The sequence below is a fragment of the Hyperolius riggenbachi genome, chromosome 4 (genome assembly GCF_040937935.1).
Source record: "Hyperolius riggenbachi isolate aHypRig1 chromosome 4, aHypRig1.pri, whole genome shotgun sequence".
Lineage (NCBI taxonomy): Eukaryota > Metazoa > Chordata > Amphibia > Anura > Hyperoliidae > Hyperolius > Hyperolius riggenbachi.
The window spans coordinates 397,419,235-397,445,994 of NC_090649.1; the positions used below are offsets into that span (position 1 = coordinate 397,419,235).

The 26,760-nt window shown below is 44.9% G+C and overlaps 1 protein-coding gene across 1 annotated transcript in view; it reads right to left on the reverse strand.

Annotated features, from left to right (window-relative positions):
• ABHD12 (abhydrolase domain containing 12, lysophospholipase) overlaps positions 1-26,760 on the reverse strand; it is a 1,393,598-nt gene that overhangs the window by 1,331,397 nt on the left and 35,441 nt on the right. The gene's annotated exons all lie outside the window — the stretch shown is intronic.

Here is a 26,760-nt window from a genome sequence, read left to right on the forward strand (position 1 = left end):
ATGGATGATACTGGCAGGGCTGCCTACTATAGCAGCGGCTCCCTCCTAGCAGCGGCTCACAGCGGGGCAGGGAGCCGCTATGTGGCGGCCACGAGTGTAACTCACATTGCTGTTTAAAGCGGCAATTCTTATCTCATAAGTTCAGGCGACCCTGCAGAGGGTCGGGGCCTGTAATGAATCCTGGATTTAGATAACAGAGCGCCTGAAACTGACAGGGGAAGCACTGATCGTCTGCCGAGGTCTGATATTGCAATAAGGTAACTAACATTTTTTCTAAAATTCGCCTCGTAAGTCCTTTAAGGTGGCCACACACGATACAATAAAATGATCCGATTTTACGGGAAGTCGATAAAAACGATCAGGTCTCCCAAAAAAAAAAAAATCAAAAGCTTTTTTTTTTTATTCCACTGAAAAATCCAATCGGATTTCCAGTTTTCTTCGATTTTGATCGATCCGGAATGTCATATATTTTTCTTCAATCTTTCTAAAGATTGTATGGTGTGTTAGATTGTCAATTTATTAATATACACACCCAAGCAATTTTGTCAGAGTTTTCAATCATTTTTATCATAATTGGGGAAAAATAGATCACAGGTGTGTGGTACATTGGTCATATTTTTGAAATGTTACAATCAGTCAGAAAATTTGATTGCAATTCTTAAATTGAACAGATATTTAAAAAAATTGTATGGTGGGTGGCCACCTTTACAGTGATCTCTGAGCTGCCTGTCACTTACAGAATGTGCCGCTCACTGTGGAGCTTACAATCTAATCCCTCTCATCATGCCACTAACTATCCTCAGAGGAGCTTATAATGTAATCCCTGCAATCACTTCACTATCTGTCCTCAGAGCCCAGGATTTAAATAGGTGGACGATAGAGCAATGGGTGCTCGCCAGAGTGGCAGCCAGTGACAGGAACTGGTGGCCACAGGACCCGTCAATCAAGATTTAAAGGTGAAGAAAGAAGTAAAAGAAGAAAGAAGTGAAAGATTTACAATCAGAAAAATAAAGAAAAAGCACCACCCTCCAATAAAGTTTTTACTTCTATTCTTGTACATTAATAGTTTAAGAGTCAAGAGTGAACTTCTATACCTATTCACCTCCAAGAGGTAGGACATCTAGAGGTCCTTTATTAAAGGGAACTCTCAGATTCTGCATAAGCCCCCCAGGACATACAAGTTGCACACCCACCTCCTCCTGGGCACTGAAGGTGTGGAAGAGCCCCTTGCCCAGGATATGGGCAGCCCAATGCAGGTTGACTTCCATGAGTGACAAAGGGATTTTTTTTTAAATAATAAAAAATTGCATGCCTTCCCTTTTAAACCATCTTTAACCACTTGTCACCCATGCAGACTGGTATAGCCAGGATGGCTGAGTAAACCTGCATGGAGACAGAAAACTTACCAGGAGATAGGCAACAAACAAAATCTGTGTGGAAAACCAGTATACCATTGCAGATTTATTTAAAGGAAACCTGGAATAAACCCTGAATTGCTGGAAGCGCCTTGCGCAGGCACAGTGAGAGACAACCTCGTACTGCGCCTGCGCAGGACGCTCCCGGCGATGGTAGCGCGAACGAGGACGCATGTGGCCATGGTTGTGCAGTGGCCGTCAACAGGCAAAAGTGAAATGGAGCCGTGGCGGGGGACCGGAGGATTATTCCAGTACGGCGTGGGCACAGAGTAGCTGCAGGGGGCTGGCAGAAGCCCCAAGTGAAAAACAATTTTTTTACGTTATTACAGGTTTTCTTTAATGATTGGCAAACGCATGGCTGAGACCCCAACTCTGGTGCTCAGTCCTCCCATGCCAAATCTATACCTTTTTGGTGCAGGGATCCTTCTATTTAAATCACTAGAGCTCCCAGTGCCATGATAAACATGCGGAAAAGACACAGGCGGTAGGAAGAATTAAAAATAATTGTAAAGCTTGTACAGTATTTGCAGCCAGGCTCTAACAGTCTATATGAACAACATATGACAAAATTGATGAAGGGGCACTTGAGAATAGCTCACTAGTCAAAAACGTCATACTCAGCATAAGTCTGTACTCTCTTCCGTGCAATAAATGGGATATTCCCAAAGCTGAGCTGAGTTCCAGTCGTCATCTCTGTCAGACTGAGAAGATCAAAAGCAACTGATACATGCACACACGTGGCCCAGTAATCTTATCTTCTCAGCCCAATGCTGCTCACCTCAGATGATTCTTCTGAATGCAGGATTGTGTGTTGTTTACATAAGCTTTTTGAGGGGGTTGGGAGAAAGGGAAGATAGTAAATGGCATCAAAAAGATTTATGCTTCCTTTGAAGAGGAAATAGTATTAAGCTGATTACAATAGGTTTTGGGGTGCAAAATATTTTACACACAGATGGTGGGTGATTATTTTTGGAGGTGAGAATACAGCTGCAGGAAAACACCGGCTGTGCGAAGATATCAGTCGTAAAACCATGATGGAGGGAGAAATTCACACGAATGTTTACAAAGTCTATCCAACACACAAATGCCTAATGCCACGCAACATTTATGATGGACAACTTAAAGGTTTACATAGATACGATTCAATTTTTTCATAGTTTCTAAGAATAGTTTAAACAAACCAAAGATAAATTAAGGCATGATTATTTTGCTGCCTGTGGACTTACAGTATCTCTGTAAAGCTAAACAAATGTTTGTTAGATGTGGTAAATGATTGTTATAAGTATACTGGAGGCAAACCTTGGGTACGAAAACAGATACTTACCTAAGAAGAGAGAGGCCTCTGGATCCTATAGAGCAGCGTTGGCGAACCTATAGCCGAATCTGCTGGCATGCCAACGCTGCTGCGCTATGAACTGCGTCTACTAGACGCCGCGCCAGTTCATAGCCCGCAGGCCCCGCTCCAGGCCGCAATCTCCCGGGAGGCAGAGCAGGGCTACGGGAAGATGGCGTCCAAAGCCCTGTACTAGAAACTATTTGTGTATTGTAATGATCCGCTCAGCTGGATGCACTGGCAGACAGCTGTTTGACCATTCTTCTAGTCTGTGGGCTGCAGGTCTCTGCAAGAGAGACCTGTTTTTCCATTCAAATATAAAAAATTATACAGGGCGCTCAACAGCACAAGTTACAAGTGTTTTTCCATTACAAGTTTCAGGTCTGTTCTGCTGCTGAGGAATTTGCATACACTCGTTATGCAAATCCTCTACCTGCCTCCTTTGATGACTGGCAGTATAAAGAGCTATCTTTCCCAGAGTCCTTTGCTGGTCATAAGGGTTAGTTCCTGTGTAACACTCGCCTGGAATGTCAGCCTTGCTCTTTGTTTGAAGATTAGCCTAGAGTAATTCCTGGAACTGCACTAGGCAGTTTCCCTAGTGCAGTTAGGACTGCATATCTGTTTTGTTTGTCTGTTGCGATTGTCCTGTCCCAGTGGTGGTCGACAGGAAATTGTTCTGTGTGTCTGGGTGCTAACCGGAACAGCGGTTGTTACTGGTAGCCCCTTCTGATCTGTTTTCCTGGATCGCACTAGCCTCTTGCGCTAGTGCTGTGGATCCTTCTGGTCTGCTACTCTCTTGCTGTACTTGGATCGCACTAGCCTCTTGTGCTAGTGCTGTGGATCCTTCTGTTCTGTTTTCCTGGATCGCACTAGCCTCTTGCGCTAGTGCTGTGGATCCTTCTGGTCTGCTACTCTCTTGCTGTACTTGGATCGCACTAGCCTCTCTCGCTAGTGCTGTGGATCCTATCTCTAGCTTGTTCATGTTTTCGTGTGTCTGTCTTGTCTGCTACGAACGCTTGCTGGAGGCTCGGTGAGGTAACCGTTAAGCAAGCGCTCACGTCCTCTGTTTCATGTTTGTCTGTCGGTGGTTAGTTAGGCGTGCTTGTCTCTGTTGTGCTTATCACGCGGGGACCGCGCATAAACGTGTGCACTGTTGCGAATGAGTGCGGTGTTCGCGTTTAGCTAGCGTTTGTTATTTTCCTTATCTTCTCATTGTATGATTTGCTGTGCCTTTGCTACTCTCGTGCTCTGCCTTGCTGTAGCCTTGTGTCACCTCTGGCAATCGCCTCTCTCGCGATTGCGTTCCTACTTCATATCTGCTGTTGTGTATGCACCGTCGCGGGTTGGCGACTAGTTTGGTGCACACACATACAATCTGTCCCTATGCTCATTCTCTTCTGCAATCGCTTCTCTTGCGATTGCGTTCTCACTTGGTTTCTTCTGTTGTGTGTCCACCGTTGCAGGTGGCGGCTAGATTGGTGGACAAACATACATTCCTCATCTGTGCTTATTCGGTCTTGGGTCGCTGTTAGCAATCGCCATCTCCGGCGATTGCCTTCTCGCTTTGTCTTCCTGGTTGTGTGTTCATCGTCGCAGGGTGGCGACTAGTTTGGTGAACACACATACCCTCTGTCGCTTTGATCTCTCTCTTTCAGGGCTATCTTGCCCTGCGTTTCTTCCCTTCGTACAATTCCTGTCTGGCGTGTGTGGCAGGGCAGAGGAGCTGTTCCTCTGCCCTCCACAGCTCGCCCTGTCGACAGGAATTGCCCTCTACAGGTGCATTGCACCTTTTGCTGGGTTCCTGAAAATTATACGCTTGTGGAGGATTTCCGCAGTGTCAGCGCACGTCTTGTGCGCTGATCACGGAGAGAATTCCACAATCGTTACATTTATCCAGTACAGGGCTTCGGGTGCCATCTTCCCGTAGCCCTGCTATTGCATTCAGCGAGAGCGTGGAAGATATGCAGGAGGATCGTCCGGGGGAGCTGCGCGCCAGAGGCCGGGAGAGGAGACTTCTGTCAGGTGAATACATTCCTTTTTTTACAGGTGAAATGTTGCCCACTGTGTTTATTTTCTGGTGAAATGTGGCCCACTGCGTTTATTTTCTGCTGAAATGTTGCCCACTGCGTTTATTTTCTGCTGAAATGTGGCCTACTGCGTTTATTTTCTGGTGAAATGTTGCCCACATTGCATTATTTTCTGGTGAAATGTGGCCCACTGCGTCTATTTTCTGCTGAAATGTGGCCCACTGCTTTTATTTTCTGCTGAAATGTTGCCCATATTGCGTTATTTTCTGCTTAAATGTGTCCCACTGCGTTTATTTTCTGCTGAAATGTTGCCCACTGCTTATTTTCTGCTGAAATGTTGCCCACATTGCGGTTATTTTCTGGTGTCTGGGGTAACTGTTGCTGCATTTATTATTTAATGGTCATAGTTGGCTATATTTGCTGCTTTGGGGCTACGGTGGGTATACTAATAAATAGCATCACACAGTCTCTGCACACCCATGATGCGAATCCCCGTTTCACCACATCATGGCGGAAACAGTGCTTTCTTATGCCTCGCTGTTACATCATTATGTTAGCTCCACCCATACAACACAATGGCCACGCCCATTTTTAGCACGCCGCAAACCCCCCCCATTGGCTCTCAGTGATAAATAAGTCGATGTTAGGTCGCAGTTTGGGCACTCAGCCTCTGAAAGGGTAGCCATCACTGCTATAGTGGCTTCCCATGCCTTCCTGTGGTCCCCCATTGCTGATTGCATGCCCCAGATTACTGGCAAGAGCTTTCGTTATGAGCATTGCGGCCTTACTCTTCAGGCTCGAATGCGGCCGTATTGTGCCTGTGCGAGTATGGCTGCGCCTGCGCAGTGAGCCTGAGCCAATCGTGCATGAGCGGCTCCATGCTACGGAGCAGGCACCCCTGCACTGATGCCAGAAGAGGAGTATGGCCCCCGCCCCGATGTTAAGGAGAGAATCCAGGAATAAAGTGGGTACACCATAAGTGTTTTCTGGGTGCTTGATGAAGTAATATAGGCAGTACCGCTAGTCAAATGTAGAGATCAAGTATTATCAGCACACCACTTTAAAGTTTACAGCACACTTTTAGGCTGCTTCCACACAGGGACGTTACAGGCGCACGTTAGTGCAGCCTGTAACGCTCCCCCAACGCACAGCAATGTAACACAAGTGGGCTGTTCACACTGCCCACGTTGCATTACATGTAACGCTGCACGTTGTAGTGAAAGTGCAGCATGCTGTGCGTTCTAGCTGCTTTAGCCGCGTTAGACTGTTTGCACATGCTCAGTGGGGGGCGGAGAGAAACGGGGAGATGCCGCTACAGTAGCCGCGCACATGGCTACTTAATATGCACTGCACTGGCGGCCGCAGATGGGCCGGCGGGACCACGTGATGCGGAGTGTCTCGCTCCGCATCACGTGGTCCCGCCGGCCAATCAGCGCCACCCTGGGAGATCTTATGCGGATAGAGCCGCCTAACGCGGCTCACTGTACCATCCTCTCCCGCACCACCATACGTTGCGTTAGGTGCACGTTATGCGACCTTAACGTAGCACCTAACGCAACGTCTTAGTGTGTAAGTAGCCTTAGGGCTAGTTCACACCTAGGGTGTTTTCGCTATTTTTAAAGCGCCATCGATTTTGAAAATCGTCTTAAAAGCGCTTGTGCAATGAATCCTTATGAGGGATTCATTGCACAAGCGCGTCATATCTGCGCGTTTCGCTTTCCACTGACCAAAGCGCTGCCTATACCATTTTTAGGGCGATTTTGCTACAATGGAAGGAATAGGAATAACGCAAAATGCTAACAAAATTGCTTTTGCAGCGATTGCGTTCATGCTTTTAAGAATAAATACATTATATTTATTATTTTCCGGGTCAGAGTTCACTTCCTGAATTGCGTCAGGAAGTGAAAAAAGAAAATCGCTCTGCAAAAGCACTTTCAAAATCACAAAATGCAGCCAGCAGCGATTTTCGATTTTAGATGTGAGCAAAGCCTTATTGTTCCAGTATCCACAGAAAAGTCCAACAATTGTTTCAGGGTCTCACAGGGCCCCCTTTTTATCAAAGCGCCTTGATAAAGGGAGACCCTGTGAGGCCCCTGAAACAATTGTTGGACTTTCCTGTGGATACTGGCACAATATAAGTGTGCTGCAAATTTTAAAGTGGTGTTCTGAGAATTCCTGATCTGTACCGATGTTAAAGAGAGTGTCCCGGCCAGGGGCAGAGGACTAGAAGCCAGCATGGGAAGATCCTGCGGCTTCACTCTCCTTAGATAAGTATTTAATTTTTTACATTTATTACGCCTCGGGTTTTCTTTAACCACCAGATATCAATGACTTAACGCCTTTCCCTGTTCAATAGTAGATAAAAGCTATCTAATCTTAAAGAGACTCCGTAACAAAAATTTCATCCTGTTTTTTATCATCCTACAAGTTCCAAAAGCTATTCTAATGTGTTCTGGCTAACTGCAGCACTTTCTGCTATCACAGTCTCTGTAATAAATCAATGTATCTTTCCCCTGTCAGACTTGTCGGCCTGTGTCTGGAAGGCTGCCAAGTTCTTCAGTGTTGTGGTTCTGCTATGAACCCCCTCTCTGCACACTGCCTGTGTGTTATTTAGATTAGAGCAGCTTCTCTCTTCTCTCTTATCTTTTACAAGCTGGATAAATCGTCCTCTGAGCTGGTTGGGCTTTCACATACTGAGGAATTACAAACAAGGGCAAAGCTGTTTGCAGGAAATAAAGAGCAGCCTGAAACTTCAGTGCATGAGAACTGCAGGGGGAAAGAAACACACAAATGATCTCTTGAGATTCAAAAGGAATGCTGTATACAGCCTGCTTGTGTATGGATGTATTTTTCTATGTGTGGACATACTGTACATCAACCTACTTCCTGTTTTGGTGGCCATTTTGTTTGTTTACAAACAAACTTTTTGAAACTGTTTTTAACCACTTTTAATGCGGCGAGGAGCGGCAAAATTGTGACAGAGGGTAATAGGAGATGTCCCCTAACGCACTGGTATGTTTACTTTTGAGCGATTTTAACAATACAGATTCTCTTTAAGCCTCGAACACACGTACAAGGAATGTGGCCAGACCAGGCTGCTGTACACACGTTAGGACTCTCAGCTGAAGCAGTCGGTTTTGTCCCTCTCGGCAGAGTTTCATCTATTATGTGTATGGGGCTTCCTGCAGCAGCTGAAAGATTTGTACTGCTGCCTGCAGTTCAAAGCAATGGAGCCTCACTCTCACGCCCCTTCTACTCACAGACCCTCGGGTCTTCAGTATGCTATATACCCTAAAAACTTTCCTTTTCCAATCTATGGGCTGGTGCACACCGGAGCGGTTCTGAAGGGTTTTTTAAAACGCTTGCAGGGGGAAAACCGCTTGGCTAATGAAAGTGAATGGGCTGGTGCACACCAGAGCGGCTCGTTTTTTCCACAAATGCAAACTCGGGGACTGCAGCATTTTTTAGATTTCTGAGGCGTTTCTGCCTCAATGTTAAAGTATAGAAAAGTGGAAAACCGCTCTGAAAAATGCTAGATCAGAGCAGTTTTCCAGGCGTTTTTGTTACAGAAGCTGTTCAGTAACAGCTGTACTGTAACAATATTTGTAATCTGCTACACAAACGCTCCCAAAAACGCTAGGTATGTTTAGAAAACGTCTCTAAACAGCCTAGAATCGCTCTAAACAGCCTAAAATCTGCTTCGAAAACCTCTAGCGTTTTGCAGATCTGCTAGAGGTTTTTGGTGAGTACTGGACCTAGGTTTTACTGAAAAAGTAATCAAACTTAAATCAAGTTCTATGGTTTTATTGAATCCAACATCTAATTTGTTTGAAAATGTATGATATGTTCTAAAATGTATGCCAAGTTATGTAAAGGTAGCATTATACCACTTTGAAGTAGAGATGGTCATTGACATGCTAATATTTTGTGTTAATGCAAACGCTGTCACACTTTGCCCGGTGGGCCTCACCAAAATGTACAACTAGGTTATGTTTAAAACCTCTCCTTATTTGTCAGGGGTAAGTCTGTATATTTATTGCCCTGAAATAAATAGGATATTTCAAATATACACAATTGGACCAATCAGGGATCAGAGGGAATGATACGCACGGTGTATTGGGGTCCAGCAATAAAACGAGGGTCTTTGCTGCCCCCCCACACACACACTTTACGCAGTACCTTAGTGGGGTGTAGCTATCTTGTCTGTGTCTGGACCCTAAATAGCAATAGTTACCTTGAGTTCCCTCATAGTCCAGCTATGATAAAAATCACACATGTATAACAATCCTGTTATACACCTAAACATATACTGTAGATAGAACAAGGTGTGCAGCTATCCTCCGTGCAGTCAATCTGGTTGGACAGCTTGTTTGTTGTAAATCACCTGGCATATGGCCCCATAGGGGTCAAATAATAGATGTATACACCTTCACACAAGGTAACTGGGGTATAGGAATACAAAAGGGTGCATAAGTAACATTGAAAAAATAGGTTGTAAATACGTTTAGGTGTACAACAGGATTGTTATACATGTGTGATTTTTATCATAGCTGGACTATGTGGGAACTCTAGGTGACTATTGCTATTTAGGGTCCAGACACAGACGAGATAGCTACACCCCACTAAGGTACTGCGTAAAGTGGGGGGGAATCAGCAAAGACCCTCGTTTCATTGCTGGACCCCAATCCACCGTGTGCATCATTCCCTCCGATCCCTGATCAGTCCAATTGTGTATATTCGAAATCTCCTATTTATTTCAGGGCAATAAATATACAGACCTACCCCTGACAAATAAGGAGGGGTTTTAAACATAACCTATTTGTACATTTTGGTGAGGCTGAACTGCATGCCTGATGAGCAGTTCAAAGTCCCTTCTGACGCCTGCCAGAACAATTTGAGTGCAATTTAAATGCAGCCAAATTGCAGCAGTAGTAACACTACGCATGTCAAGTGCTGCGGCCATGCTCAGAACTGATTCTATGGGGAGGTTTGGCAGTCTAGCGCCAGTACTGAGCACTAACAAGCGCCCGGCTGGTGCAAGAGAGCACCTGACTGGCGGTGAATTCACGCCTGTCAGATACCCGTCTTAAAGAGCCCTAAGTCCCTCTGAACTTCATCAAATGAAATAAAATTAACAAACGTTAATACTGCATTGCTAACAACGCTAAGGAAAGATGAATTGACAAACCTGAAATGAATGCTTAAAAGAACTATAGCTGGTAGTACAAACAAGTTACGGTACCTATTGCCATATTTTCACGAACACCCACCTCTCTCATCTTCTCTCCCCCACCCCTCCCTAGAGCTGGCTTCACTTTTCTATACCTGCCCTGGAACACCCATATAGGTGGAATAAAAGGCAGGTGGGGGTGCAAAAAGGCACTCCCAGTGAGCGTTTGCAAACAGAGACAAAACCAGCAATGTGGGCTTTGCAAAATGGCCCTTTGGAATTATCTTTTTCTGCAAAAGAAGGTTATTAAACTTCTGAAAGTGGTGGAGGAACAGATGTGCATAAAACCTTGAAAACTGCACCATACACCTGAAAGTATGTAATCTGGACCCAGATATTCACAGCAGAATACCACTGCTACAGGCAGCAATCTTCTGAGTGGTTGTGTCTTATAGTATGAACAGCAGGTTGATGCAATCCAAGCAGCAGAAACAAGCTCACGCATAGACCCTGGAACTAATGACCTCAATCCAGCAGTCTTCTGGTCATGTGAAATTCTTAGCTTCAGAAGTGCAATATCATACAAAAATGTCACATTTGAGCACTCGGATTACTAACTATAAGGAAGTTATTTTTAGTTTTGTACCTGGAGATTGGCATGGATTAGGTCTTGTCCAGACATATGTTTTGAGGCAGTGGTTTGTGTGTAGCCAATGAGCTGATGCATTAAATTTCCCATATGTTGTATTCAGAGGTAGTGTTTGTCTACAAGAAGCTGCATGAAGCTTTTTTTCTATCTGCTGGTTAGTGTTCACTAGATAAGGTCAATGAAATGCTAATAATCCAGGTCCAATTGGAATAAAATTATCAAAATATGCATAAACTCAAAATATTTGGCATCTCAATTACCATCTCCTGCATTCGCCTTACAATGGAAGTCCACTGAAACCCCAAATGTTTAAAAAACAACCCCCAAATACTTGAACAATGCCTTTATACTGATTGGTAGGCTCCATGATCAGCGTTCCCCTGGTAATTAATAAGCAGCTGAAAATGCTGGGAAAACATGATAAAATGACTAATCAAATACCAAAATACACTAATTTTTTATGGCAACTAACCTGAGCATCCCTCTGAACATAGCCATATTTGCATTATACATAAAGGTCTATTGAGTTAACTTAAACCACTTTCTAAGTAAAGTATTTACATTTTTTAACCACTTAACGACCAGCGCTGTTTTGTATGATCTGTGCTGGGTGGGCTCTTCAGCCCCCAGCACAGATCAGGTGGCAGGCAGGGCGATCAGACCCCCTTTTTTTCCCACTAGGGGGATGTCCTGTTGGGGGGGTCTGATTGCCGCCACCTAGTTGTGCCTAGCGGGGGGGGGGGGGGCCTCAAAGCACCCCTCTGCAGCGATATTCTCCCCTCCCTCTCCTTCTCAATATAGGCGGTATATGACAGCGATCCGTCCTGTACCGCCTCAGATAGGCTTCAGCCTATCAGATGGCAGCGATCCTTGGCCAATCAGAGGCCGGGGATCGCCAATCTCCTTTACAGCAGCGCCGTAAAATGTAAACAACGGGGATTACTCCCCCAGGTGTTTACATTTAGCCTGCGAGCCGCGTTCGGAGGCTCGCAGGCTGTTCACGGAGCCCCGCTCCATGAACTGACAGGAAACGGCCGCTAAAACGAGCAGCCGTTTCCATGAAAACACAGGTGGGACCAGTCGTTAAGTGGTTAACTTACTGTGAGACTATTTTTCTGGCTTTAGGAGACACTCGATAGCTAGATAGATCTGCGCTACCTGACTGAAGAAAAGCTCTTATTCACACTTATTAGGATTGCCTGTTCATCCTGATATAAGCAGACCACAGCATAGCTGGGTTGAAACTGCTGACAGAGGAGCGGACTGCAACCACTGCTGACCTACTCTGCAATAAAACACATTTTCTACAAAGAACTTATTGTAAAGCAGGTCTTACCTGTTAAAAAATTGTTATTGGGTGAAATCATTTTTTTAACACGTGTTATCTCCTTTGTTGATATAACAAGTAAGAGTATGAATTAGGAATGCGATTAGAAACAAGTAATACAGTAGAAAGTACGTAGTGCCATGTAGATGTAACAAAATCTCAAGGTTGTCTATGGTGTGTGTTCATCCTTTAGTGTAGAGTTACGACTTGTAACATAATGCACAACTTGCAGCCAGACTACACACCCAATTACCAGTCGTGGAATTTTACAATTCACAGAGTTAAATGATGTGAATTTCTTGTTAATACACAACTCCTTAACCTTGGTTAATGACCGTCATTAACATATTAATGTGTGTTTACATGAGTAGGTCACACAAAATGGTATAGAACTGCCTACAATTTACATTTTCCGTTTTGTTAATTGCTTCAAGCGATTTGATATTGTTCATGTAAAAAACTGAGCTCAAGGACACTTCTCAGTATACTGTAACTGGAGATATTCAACCTCACACAGTTGTTTCTTTCTTTACATAGTATTGATACAGATTATTAGAAAGTTCTTTAAATTGTGTACTGTTTTCTATACAACCTGTGGCCGTTTGCAGATAGAAAGAGATTAATGGTGTGCATCTATGTTCTAGATTTCTCTTCTCTGCACTGCCATTTTAAATTGCTCAAGTGAGAAAAGAGACCCCCCACCAGGAGAGGGTTAATCAGCTGGGAAATAAATGGTTCATCAGCCAGACTGGGGTAGCCTGATCTGGGAATGCACTCTGACTTTGTGCTAGTTATTGTGATTTGTGCTGCTAAAACTGTCATAATATAGATCTGTCACCTGAGCCAGAGCCAGACCTAAGCCAGAGCATATAGTATACACTCATCTAAAGGCGCGTGCACACGCCATATTTCCGCAAACGACGGGTCCGCCAGACCCTCCCGCTGGACGGACGTTCAGCTGACAGTAGCACACATGTATGTGCTGTCGGCAGACTGGTAAGGATGTTTCTGAACAATCCGCTCAGCTGAAATAACAGTGAAGACGGCGTTGAGAGACATATCCAGTGCAAAGAATTTATCTGGTGAGTAGGGAACTGAGGGGGGAGAGACCCTGAACCCCCGGTGAGGGCTCGTTTCCACTGTTGCGGTGCGGAATCGCCTGGATTCCACCGCGGACGAAATCGCATGTGGATGCGTTTCTGCATGCGGTTTTCCCCGCGATTTCGCATGGCCAAGAAGCAGGCGAATTTAACCATGTCACTGCCTGTGTAAATTTCCATAACATTACATGCGAAATCGCGGGGAAAACCGCATGACAAAGCCGCATGCGATTTCCCTATTAAAAGCATTGCGGGCGATTCGTCCGCATTCCAGCCGCACGCGAAATCTGACGGCTCTGCCGTGCAGATTTCCCCCGCACACCAAAACGCACCCGCACGACGCACAAGTGGAAACAATCTCATCCACTTGTATTGCCTATGCGAATCCGCATGCGGTGCCCACATGCAGATTCGCTATAGTGGAAACGAACCCTGAAGGAGTTTGCCTGCACTCCCTGCGCTTAGTAGAGCGTGTATTGTGGGTGCACAGAGGTGTAAGCAGACTACCATACATGTTGCACTATGGTATGTCTTTTGTTTCTGTTTACAGGTGTATATATGTTTTGAGGACTGAACATTAAACGCTATTGGAGTGGATTAAATTAAGTATAAATGTGGCTTCAGCAGGTACTTGCACCATGCCCCTCATTGGGCAATACATTTTTAATGTATGGGCTTATCCAGCTGATTTTGACACAGCTTTGCTAGAAATGAAACCCAACACAACACACAGTAAGTAATATTGCTGCATTAACAATGTTAAAATCTGAATTCCAAACTGACCTTAGATATAGGGCAGCCATCACTGACAAAATTTATGACAGCAGTCTTTCAGGTGAACACAAAAAGCCGCCAGAAACGCAAACTCCAAAACAATACATAACAATCAGAACCCATTTATGTCTGTGATGCTGACAGCAGCCCGGGGTGGTGACAGCAGGGTAACGCTAAACTACACTTGCAAATGACATCTTTGTCAGTGATTAGCAAGTTACCTGAGCTACTGTGCAGAAAATGAGAAGTAAAGATGCTAAATGAGTAGGGATGATTGGTTGTTTGCCTGGAAATATCCCAGAGCAGGATGTTATGGTTTCATCTGACAGCATAAAAAGAGAAGTCTGACATAGTCATCTATGCAGATTATATATTTGGAATTCTTATTAATCATTTCTATAGATGATTTACTGTACAAAAAAAAATCTATTATGTGTCAACAGTTCTAGCCAATTACCTATATGTGCCACCTACACATGTTGTCCAGGCCTGCCTTGGGCTGCGTGTGGAAAAGCACAAATATACTTGCTACATTATGAAGAATGCAGTAACAAATCCCTTTACTTCATTCTGACCAGAGGTGTTGATTAACAACATGCAAAAATGTACCACCAAGCACAGGTCGATGCTTAGAAATGTGTGGACCCCATACTGGCAAACTTACCAGGCGCTCCCCCCCCTCAAAAACAACAATAATAATATGGTAGGATATTCAACTATGACTATGGTAAGATTAGATAGTGAGCTCCTCTGATGGCAGTTAGTGATGTGCCTTTGTGCTCTGTAAAGTGCTGCAGAATGTCAGTGCTATATAAATACTGTAAATAATAATAATAATATGGTAGGACATTAGACTAGGACGATGGTAGGATTAGACTGTGAGCTCCTCTGAGGTCAGTCAGTGACATGACTATGTACTCTTTAAAGTGCTGCAGAAGATGTCAGTGCTATATAAATACATAATAATAATAATAATAATATGGTAGAACATTAGACTATGACTATGGTAGATAAATACATATAATAATAATAAGGGTGACACACGAATGGAATTTGTTTAGAGATGGAGATATCAAGAGGGAATGAAGGAAGGATTAAAGACTTGGAGGGAAGGAGGAGAGAAGGGAATGAGAAGGTAAAGGGGAGACAAAGTAAGAGACGGGAGGAATGGAGAATGGTTGGTGATAGAAGACAGAACTCTAGCCTTACAGCAATCTGGTCCTATGTCCTAATCTGTGCCAAAACACAATGGGGATACTAAAGGTATATGGCAATGAAGGTGGCACATGGGGGGGGGGGTGTCAGGGCTTTACTAAGGATCCTAGGGGGACATAGATGTACTCAGGAGACTGTGGGGCCATTGGAATACGGGGGTGACACATTGTGGACATTCATTGCTAGACTGAGGACCCTGGAAAACTTGGGGGACAGCACCACGGATTATAAGGGAACATTATTGATGGGGGGGAGGAAATAATTTGTAGCTACAGATCTTTAAATCAGGAGTCCTACCTATTATGTAAGAGTAGGAGAAGTTGAGGGGGGGGGGGGGGGGTAGAGGTAGGGAGCAATGCAGATTAGGTGTAAACTAGCAGGATTCTGTGCAGAAAGGCATTTGCTGCTGTCAGAGTGCCCCAGCATCTCACACAGGCTTCAGTAATTGTAGGGACAGATCATTACAGCCTGCCTTGTCCAGAGACCAGAGGGGGTGACTGGATAGTGCAGATAGACGGTGTATATAGATCCATTTATGAAGCAGCTTAGGACCAGGCAGGTGAACAAAATGCACACACTTGATCCTCTCAGTGCCTCCTCCACTCACATAGCTACTCTTGCAGCTTCAATCTCCCTGGTCTGGAGGCAGAACTGACCTGCTTCCTCAAGAGCCAAAATCAAATGCTAAATACCTGAATTCACTTCTTTGTACTGCTCTGTAACCTATTGCTCAGCTATAAGAACAATTGAATACACCCAGCTTACCTGTAGTGAATATGTCTTTTGTTTATTTATGCTTAAAATGGTATGCCCTGCCCTGGCCTGGCTAGCCAGTGGATTAATTAACCGAGGAATCCAGCTCCGACTGAATTAAAATGCAGGATGGGATCGCCCCCCACCAATGCCTAATGCTAATGCCCCCCAAACCTGCCAATAACCACACCGCCTTCAACGCTATACACATATTATTGGGTGCAGCAGAAGTTTAGGGGCCCCATAGCCGCCCATGTGAATTAACAGAAATGTGGGTCCCAGAAGCAGCTACAAACAGCAGGCTCATATAGATGCAGTTTTCTCTTTTACCAGGCCGAAATTTCTGTTAATACCCCATATTAACATGGGAGCCTATGGGTAGACAAATTTCCTGTTTTGTTCCTGACATTCAGGAGATCACAGCAGGTTAGCCCAATACAGTATAATCTCGTCTCTGATCTAATAGAACTTCTGTTTTAGTAAAACTGTTTTTTGGCCCCTGTGGTATTCTGTATCGGGCTATAGTGGAAAGTGGGCGGGCGCATGCGTCATACATCAGTCAGAGACCCACAAGCCGTAGTCGGTGGGCGGGCTGGAAGCAAATTATAGCCTGCTCGCTATCTGCACACTACTCTGTACCTCCGTGGATTACATCAAATGCACCAGCAAGTGAGACCTATGCTTTCTGTGTAAGCTGCTGCCTGATTACTGATGGAACTGCCTGTCATCTGTGGCTTGCTTGTGCATGGCTGCAACTCTACCGTATCATCCAGGCTGCACAGAAATGTGAACAGAGGAGCACACTATCAGTACTGTACCTGCATTAACTGGTAAGAAAACCATGCTTCCTGTGCAAGCTGTTTAATAATTATTGTATGCAAATACCTGCATATTGAGCACGGTGCATTTAGATGTAGCTGAGACATTGTCTGTGCTCGCTTTGCTGGAGCATTGAACAGAAAAAATGACTCCCAAGTATTGACTGAATTAAAGGAATACTTAAGCCTAATAAAAAAAAATGATATTTACTCACCCGGGGCATCCCTCAGCCCCCTGAAGCTGGATGGTGCCCTCGCAGCCCCGCTCCGATCGTCCTGTCCCCGCCGGCGGCTACTTCCGGGTTCGGCGACAGCCGCCGACAGGCTGGGAACGCGAGTGATTTTCCGCATTCCCAGCCGCTTTACCACCCTCTATGCTGCTATAGCGTATAACATATACGCTATAGCAGCATAGAGGGTGATATAGCGGCTGGGAACACGGAAAATCACTCGAGTTCCCATCCTGTCGGAGGCTGTCGCCGAACCCGGAAGTAGCCGCCGGCAGGGACAGGACGATCGGAGCGGGGGCTGCGAGGGCACCATCCAGCTTCAGGGGGCTGAGGGATGCCCCGGGTGAGTAAATATCTTTTTTTTTTTTTTTTTTTTTTTTTTTTTTTAGACTTAAAGGGAACCTTAACTGGCAGGGAAAAATAAATTCACTTACCTGGGGGCTTTCCCAAGCCTCCTGCAGCCGTCCTGTGCCCGCGCCGGTCCTTCGGTGCCCTCCGGTCTCCCTCCGCCGCTAAGTTTCGTTTTCGGACGACTGCCAGTCGTCCTCGAGCAAAGCGTCCTCTTCTTCCGCATTCCCCGTCGTAAAGAGCCGTAAAGCGCGTCCGCATGACGCCAAACGCGTCATGCGGACGCGCTTTACGGCTCTTTACGACGAGGAATGCGGAAGGAAGAGGACGCTTTGCCCGAGGACGACTGGCAGTCGTCTGAAAACGAAACTTAGCGGCGGAGGGAGACTGGAGGGCACCGAAGGACCGGCGCGGGCACAGGACGGCTGCAGGAGGCTTGGGAAAGCCCCCGGGTAAGTGAATTTATTTTTCCCCGCCAGTTAAGGTTCCCTTTAAGATCCAGTACTATAGTATACTTTATGAGCTTGATTATGACAATTTCTGGTATAGTAAACCACTTTTCCTGGTCCCTTGATGTTTACTATAAAGGGATTCTACTGTAGATGCAAGTCAAAAACTTCCCCAAAAAAATCTAATTAGAAAAACTTACTTTTTGAGGTATTGATTGAGCTGGGGGTGAAAAAAAACACTTAGTCCCTTTAGATGAGGTGTTTGCCAAGTGTTCCTAAAGCTAGCCATGCATCATGTGACTTCCAACAGTCAGGTGGTAATTTTAGTTTTGGGTGGGGATGCAACAGAGAATCTACACATACTGCATTGCGTCATACAAAGCTAGCAGTTGTTCAATTGGCTGTGGGTCATCCTTTTTACTGAAATGCAATAGAAAACGGAGTGGTGCAAGACGGTAATACAATCGCTACTCCCTGATGAATTACGAATCAGAGAGATAAATACTGAATGCTTGCCAGACTGAGTGCCCCTTGCATAGTGTGTGGCTAGATTCCGAAGCTGTACAGAGAAAATAAATAATGCAGACACTCTATATATAACTAGACACAAATAAAATAACATAACAGACATATTTTTCAAACATAGATCAGCACAGATTACAGCTATATCACTAATATCATAATAAACACAGTGATAGGCATCTTTCACAGTGTGTGCGTTTTGTTTTTCAATGACACAGAAACACAGCATGCAAATCAATGGGCTTCTTCATAGTTACATAGTTATTTTGGTTGAAAAAAGACATACGTCCATCGAGTTCAACCAGAGAACAAAGTACAACACCAGCCTGCTCCCTCACATATCCCTGTTGATCCAGAGGAAGGTGAAAAAACCCTTACAAGGCATGGTCCAATTAGCCCCAAAAGGGAAAAAAATTCCTTCCCGACTCCAGATGGCAATCAGATAACATCCCTGGATCAACATCATTGGGCATTGCCTAGTAATTGTAGCCATGGATGTCTTTCAACGCAAGGAAAGCATCTAAGCCCCCTTTAAATGCAGGTCTAGAGTTTGCCATAACGACTTCCTGTGGCAATGCATTCCACATCTTAATAGGGCTCGTTTCCACTATAGCGAATCCGCATGTGGGCACTGCATGCGGATTCGCATAGGCAATACAAGTGGATGGGATTGTGATTGTTTCCACTTGTGCGTCGTGCGGGTGCGTTTTGGTGTGCGGGGGAAATCTGTACGGCAGAGCCGTCAGATTTCGCGTGCAGCTGGAATGCGGACGAATGGCTCGCAATGCTTTTAATAGGGAAATCGCATGCGGCTTTGTCATGCGGTTTTCCCCGCGATTTCGCGTGTAATGCTATGGCAATTTACACAGGCAGTGACATGGTTAAATTCGCCTGCTTCTTAGTCATACGAAATCGCATGCAGAATCGCTGGAAAAACAGCATGTGGAAACGCATCCGCATGCGATCTCGTCTGCGGTGGAATCCAGGCGATTCCGCACCGCAACAGTGGAAACGAGCCCTAACTGTAAAGAACCTTTTCCTAAATAAATGGCTAAAACCTTTTTCCTCCATGCACAGATCATGTCCTCTAGTCCTCTCAAAACCTACTTGTTTTCCATCCACAGAAGAAAAAACAAATCAGCCATTTATTTTTTCCATGTTTTTAATTAAAATGCATCATTTGAGCCTACCAACCAACATTGTATATTTTTGTTGGGGGGTGGGGAGAGATGGCAGGCAGACAATACTATACACATAATGCTGGGTATACTATTACATTTTCTGTCCGATTGATGGGTAATCTGAAATTGTATCATGTGTACATGTCCAAACCTCTCCCGATCGATAACAGGATTGATTTTCCCATGATAACTTTGGAAAATTGTTCCCATTATGCAGACATCAAACCAACTAAGTTGATTCCGGTGATCTCTTTAACACTACTGCTACCCATACTACTACTTACCTGGGGCTTCCTCCAGCCTCGTGGTCCGGAACGTACCGCGCAATCGCAGAACTACTGCGCCTGCGCGGTATGTTATGGACCACAGCGGCGCTCGCACAGGCGCAGTAGAGGACAACTTGGAGGTCGCCCTGCGCACCTTCGGGGAACGGGCCAGCGGGGCTGCGGCGAGGGACATAGCGGCTGCCAGGGGCTGGAGGAAGCACCGGATAAGTAGTACTATGAGTAGCAGGAGTGGCTTGATGTCTCCTTTAATGACTAACTGTACATGGTTCATTATTATTTACATTTCAAAGGGGGCACAACTGTGTGACAGATTGAGCCTTCAGAATCCTATATAAGTCTGTACGTGATGTAAAACTTCTTATTGTACGGTTCTGATACAGTTCTGTATAATGCCTGAAGAAGAAACTTAACATTTCGAAAGCTTGCAATAAACCATTTACAGTTTGACATTATCACCAGAATCAACGTTTGTTGGTTTGATTTCTGCATTTCTGCTCCTCGACTAAAACCGGACCACACTTCACTTGTTCCCGTTATTGATCGGAACCAGATCGGATACGTTGGAAATAATTGTCTGATTTTCGTCAATCGTAGGGGAAATTGCATTGTGTGTACTAAGCATTAGAGCACAGTTGTAGCAGACTAGGAGACTTCCCTTGACAAAGGAGGTAAAAGCCCACGAAAATCAACCTCCACTGATCGGTTTGTTTCAGGAAAGATTCCTTTTCTTCCTAAAGTGTCAATATTGATAGTGCAGGCAATCTTTCTACTAGAGATACAGGTATATTCCTTATCCATGCAGTTAATCCTCAGATTTTTAGAAATGCTCTGCTCTTACATTCCATGAGAACTGTGGCCGGGAGGTTGTTGCCAACTAAGCATCCTGTTGAAGTGTTTAATCACCATCTCCCTAATGTACACAAGCAGATGAGACCCTTGGAAAGCTATCCTGTTGTGGTTACTCTCAATTCCCTTAGTGAGAAACTAGGGGGTTAGAATGCTAATTATCTTCAACCCCTTCTCACCTGTCTGTGTGTATATACCTTAGGGACACTAAATGAGTTCTTCAGCATATACGGTATAACAATGGAGAAAATCATATTAGCAAAGTCACTATATCATCTTTATAGTGATCCCAGTTGGGAGAACCAGAACCACCAACTTTTTCTGAAGCGGGTCATAATGAAGGGATACCCGGGGTATACCACGAAAACAACCATTTTAGGTAAAATAAATAAATAACACTGTGATGAGGGCAAAGTGCTACTTCAGGAGTAAAAGCAAACATCTATTAATGCAGTTTCAAACAGGTCTTGAATGTTTACTTGCACATTTTAAACACAGTCAAGTAGTACTCAAACCTAAAGCTTAGAATTCGGGTTAAAACTCCACTTTAAGATCCACTGATAAACAAATGACACATTCAGAGTCACAAATTGGAGTTGATTCACTAAGGATAGCGCAGTGTAACAGCGCAAGTTAGCTACTGCTACGCGCGCTAGTGAATCAGCGTGCCTTAATTTTAGCTCCCTGCGCGCTAGTGGCAGCATAGTTTGTGTAATCAGGGGAGTGGGCATTTAGCGCACGCTATGCTGCTGTATTGCAGCATAATGAATGCTAGTAACTTAAAGAGAAACCATGACCAAGAATTGAACTTTATCCCAATCAGTAGCTGATACACCCTTTTACATAAGAAATATTTTCCTTTTCAGAAACGGATCATCGGGGCTCTGTATAGCTGATATTGTGGTGAAACCCCTCCCACAGGAAACTGAGGACCATAGTCCCGGCAGTTTCCTGTCTGTGAATCTCGTTGCATTGTGGGAAATAGCGGTTTACAGCTGTTTCCAACTGCCAAAAAAGCAAGCAGCAGCTACTTCCAGTGACATCACCTGCCAGCAGTAAAAATGTCACCATGTGATAAATGTCAGAATGTAAATCAGGGAGAGGAAAGATTTTACAATGGGCAAACACTGACTAAATCATTTATACATAATTATTGTAAAAATTAAGCACTTTTTTTTATTACATTATTTTCACTGGAGTTCCTCTTTAACGTCGTGTCCACTCCTCCCGCCCTGAGCACCTCAGGGCCAAGTCACATTAAAAGTCAATGAGAACCTTTTTTTAAGAAAAAAAAACAGATACTTGCCTATAGACTCTATAGGCAAGTATCTTTTTTTTTCTTAAAATCCCCAACCTGTGGATCCCCAACCTGTGGTCCGCGGCCCACTGGTGGTCCGCAGGACGTTTCCAGTTGGGCCGCGGGACTGTCCTCTTGTCTGCCCGCCCCGCCCCCTCCGCGGCCGCCGCTCCGTTACCTCTGGCGGCCGCATGGTCTCTTATATTCTCCCTTCTCTCTCTTCCCAGTGTGTGTCACAACAGCGCGCCCTGCGGCTGCTGTGATAGAGAGGGAGGAAAACAGGAGAGAAAGCGGCTTCCTATAGCGGCGCGCCGTTACTATGGGAACCGCTCTCACCTTCCTGCTTCCTCCCTCTCTATCACAGCAGCCGTAGGGCGCGCTGTTACTCACACGCTGGGAAGAGAGAGAGAGGGGAATAAGAGAGACCGCTGGCCAAGGTAACTGCAGGGGGGGGGGGGGTGGAGGAGGTGTGTGCTGCTATACTGGGGCACTATACTTGCTATACTGGGGCACTATAGGGCACTATACTTGCTATACTGGGGCACTATACTTGCTATACTGGGGCACTATACTAGCTATACTGGGGCACTATACTAGCTATACTGGGGCACTATACTTGCTATACTGGGCACTATACTAGGCGTAGTGGGCACTATACTGGCTGTACTGGGGCACTATACTAGCTATACTGGGGCATACTAGCTATACTGGGGCACTATACTAGCTATACTGGGGCATACTAGCTATACTGAGGCACTATACTAGCTATACTGGGGCATACTAACTATACTGGGGCATACTAGCTATACTGGGGCACTACCTACCCATACTGGGCACTATACTAGCTACACTGGGCACTCTATTAGCTTTACTGGGCACTATACTAGCTATACTGGGGTAACTGTACTAGCCATACTGGGGCAACCAAACTCCCTATACTGAGGCAACTATGCTAGCTACACTGGGCACTCTATTAGCTATACTGGGCACTATACTGGCTGTACTGGGGCTCTACTAGCTATACTGGGGCACTACCTACCCATACTGGGCACTATACTAGCTACACTGGGCACTCTATTAGCTTTACTGGGCACTATACTAGCTTTACTGGGCACTCTACTAGCTATACTGTGGTAACTGTACTAGCCATACTGGGGCAACCAAACTCCCTATACTGAGGCAACTATGCTAGCTATGACCCCCCCCCCCCCCCCGGTAACCCGCTGTGCACGACACTGTCCACTAGGACGCTACATCCCCCCCCCCCCCCCCCCCCCGCGGGCCCCGGAGAAAAATTTGGTCAGAAAGTGGTCCAAGGGACGGAAAAGGTTGGGGACCCCTGCTATAGAGGGAAGGCTCTGGTTACTATAGAGTCTTCCTTGTCCTCTTCCGATGCCCGTTCCAGCGCTGGCTCCCCCGTAGCAGTATTTGACTAAATTAGTCAAATACTGCTTTCTACGCCGCCAAAGGGAGGCTTCGAAGTCTTTGGGAGGCCTGAAGATGGGTTGCTCCATACTGCGCACGTGCGTGAGAGAGGGCACTTGGGCGTGTGCAGTATGGAGCTGCCTGTCTCCGGGAGGACTCGGCTCCCAAAGACTTCCGAAGTCCCCCGCAGTAGAAACTGCCGGTGCAACAAGGGCACCGCGAGAGGAGAGAGAAAGCTCTATTGGACCCAGAGCCTATCCTCTCCTTAGGGAAGTATCTGGTTTCTTTTTTACAAAATAGCTTTAACAGGACTGCAGTCTTAAAACCCCTTAACCTCTTGAGGACTGCAGGGCTAAACCCCCTAGTGAACAGGACATTTTTAGTAAAAAAAGGCCACTGCAGCTTTAAGGCCAAGCTGCAGGGCCGCACAACACAGCACACAAGTGATTCCCCCCCCCCCTTTTCTCCCCACCAACAGAGCTCTCTGTTGATGGGGTCTGATCGCTCCCCCCATGTTTATTTTTTTTTAAATAAATATTGTTGTTCGTGTTTAAAAAACAACAACAACAAAAAAAAAACTTTTCCTTTAAACCTCTTCCCTCCCTCCCTCCCCCCAGCCAGCCAATCATGGCGATCAGCTCTCATAGGCTTCACCCTATGAGAGCCGATCGCTCTCTTCTCCCCCAGGGGGACAGCCGTGTCACACGGCTGTCCCCAGTGCAGCGCTGCTGCTGATCGCAGCGCTGCACCATATAAATAGCCGGCGATTACGCCGTCTAACAGTCTCCCAAGCGGCAATTGTCACTCGGAGACTGAAAGCGGGGCGGAGCTCCGCCCCCTAAGCAGGAGATGCGCGCGCAGCCTGCGCGCAATATCCTGCAAAACAGAGCCCCAGGACTCTACGCCAATTGGCGTTAGGCGGTCCTGGGGCTGCCGCCGCGGCCACGCCCATTGGCGTGACGCGGTCGGCAAGAGGTTAAGGACCAGACACTTTTTTATCCATTCAGACCACTGCAGCTTTAACGGTTTATTGCTCGGTGATACAACCTACTACCTCATTTTCTTGTCACTATTACAGCTTTATTTTGGTGCTATTTGATTGCTGCTGTGATTTTTAGTTTTTATTATATTCATCAAAAAATAATTTTGTCAAAAAATATTTTTTTTTACTTTCTGTGCTGACATTTTTCAAATAAAGTAAAATTTCTATATACATTTTTGTCTAAATGTATTGTGCTACATGTCTTTGATCAATAAATAGACACTTATTGGATTTTTTTTTTTTTTTTTTGGGTAAAAGGTATAGCGTTTACAAACTATGGTGCAAAAAGTGAATTTCCCCAGTTTGAAGCATCTCTGACTTTTCTGAGCACCTGTCATGTTTCATGAGGTGCTAGAATTCCAGGATAGTATAAATACCGCCCAAATGACCTCATTTTGGAAAGAAGACATCCCAACGTATTCACTGAGAGGCATAGTGAGTTCATAAAAGATATTATTTTTTGTCACAAGTTACTGGAAAATTACACTTTGTGACAAAAAAAAAAAAAAGAAGTTTCCATTTCTGCTAACTTGTGACAAACAAAAAATAAATCTGCCACGGACTCACCATGCCCCTCTCTGAATACTTTGGGATATCTACTTTCCAAAATAGGGTCATTTGTGGGGTGTGTTTACTGTCCTGGCATTTTGGGGGGTGCTAAATTGTAAGCACCCATGTAAAGCCTAAAGGTGCTCATAGGACTTTGGGCCCCTTAGCGCACCTAGGCTGTAAAAAAAGTGTCACACATGTGGTATCGCCGTACTCAGGAGTACGATGTGTTTTGGAGAGTACTTTTACTCATACCCATGCTGGGTGGGAGAAATCTCTCTGTAAATGAGAATTTTTTGATTTTTCTACACACAACTGTCCATTTACAGAGATATTTCTCCCACCCTGCAAGGGTATGTGTAAAAATACACCCCAAATCACATTACATTACTTCTCCTGAGTACGGCAATACCACATGTGTGATACTTTTTTGCAGCCTAGGTACGCTAAGGGGCCCAAAGTCCTATGAGTACCTTTAGGATTTCACAGGTCATTTTGAGGCATTTGATTTCCAGACTTCTCCTCACGGTTTAGGGCCCCTAAAATGCCAGGGCAGTATAGAAACCCCACAAGTGACCACATTTTAGAAAGACGACACCCCAAGGTATTCTGTTAGGAGTATGGTGAGTTCATAGAAGATTTTATTTTTTGTCACAAGTTAGTGGAAATTGATTTTTATTGTTTTTTCCCAAAGTGTCATTTTCCACTAAATTGTGACATATATATCAGTGGGAACATTAGAGAAAACACCTACCCTGCTCTCTGTTCCATTCTTCACTGCTCACCCTGCTTCTAATCAGTCCTGATAAAACCCCCAACTGAGCATTCAGTCTGGCTTTGCTCAGGAATCATTATAACTTAGTCATTATAGCAGAGCAAGAAGGGGGCAGGCTTGGGCTTGAAAAGACATTAGAGAAGACAGACTCAGCTATAATGATTCCTGAGCAAAGCCAGACTGAATACCTGTTTCTGCCTTTAAAAAAAAAAAAATTATTTCTGATAAGGGGAAAAAAAAAAAAGAAGAAAAAAAAAATCACACACACACACACACACACACACACACACACACACACACACACACCTTACGAACCACCTGCCAATACGAACGGCCCAATCCCGTCGCAATGATGTCATTTCCGTGGCAGAAGTTTGAAAAAGCGGTTTAAACCGGCCCGACTTAAGAACGGATTCAAGTTAAGAACAAATCTACAGTCCTTATCTCGTTCTTTAACCGGGGACTACACATATATATATTTTTTTATTTTTTTTTGTGTGCAATGTGTATGCTCCAATTATAGCCTTTTATCACCCCATTTTTATGTAAACCCGAACTCCTACATCTAGGTATATCTAGGATAATTGAAACATGGTTATTTGTTCATTCTCTCTATTGCTATAAAAAGAAAATCTCTGAGTAGTAAAACTGTGAAACAAGAAGAGCAAGTGAGGAATATGGTTGCTGTAAACAAGTACATGTAAAAAAAAACCTGAGCTTAGTAACAGTAACTAAGAAACAACCAGTTACACTAGTTCAAAGCTACTCCCAAAGCCCACACCTCACGTCTACACCTATCTACAATCAGCTGAAGGCAAGTGCACTGAAAGGTCTTTGCTTAGAGTAACCGTATTAAAAGAAAAACAAGAACCAAGTCTACCTCGAGGCATAAAGCAACACAACTGGTGTAGTCAATTACTGTGCTTGGGTGGAGCAAATTTCAGGTGCCAAGGACCAAAAAAAATAATTAACTGTTCAGGGAAACTGCTCCTGCTTATGTAGTGTTCTTGCATGTGTGCAGTATGGATGCGATTGTTTTCGGAAATACTCTGTGACGCAAGTGATTCCGAAAGATGCATGGGCAGTGCATAAGAAAGACTGCATAAGAAAGACTTACGCCGCCTACAATTAGTACAGAATGCCGCCGCAAGGCTGTTAACGAGTCAACCCCGCCATTGCCACATAACACCAACCCTGAGCTCACTCTACTGGCTACCGATAAAATGGA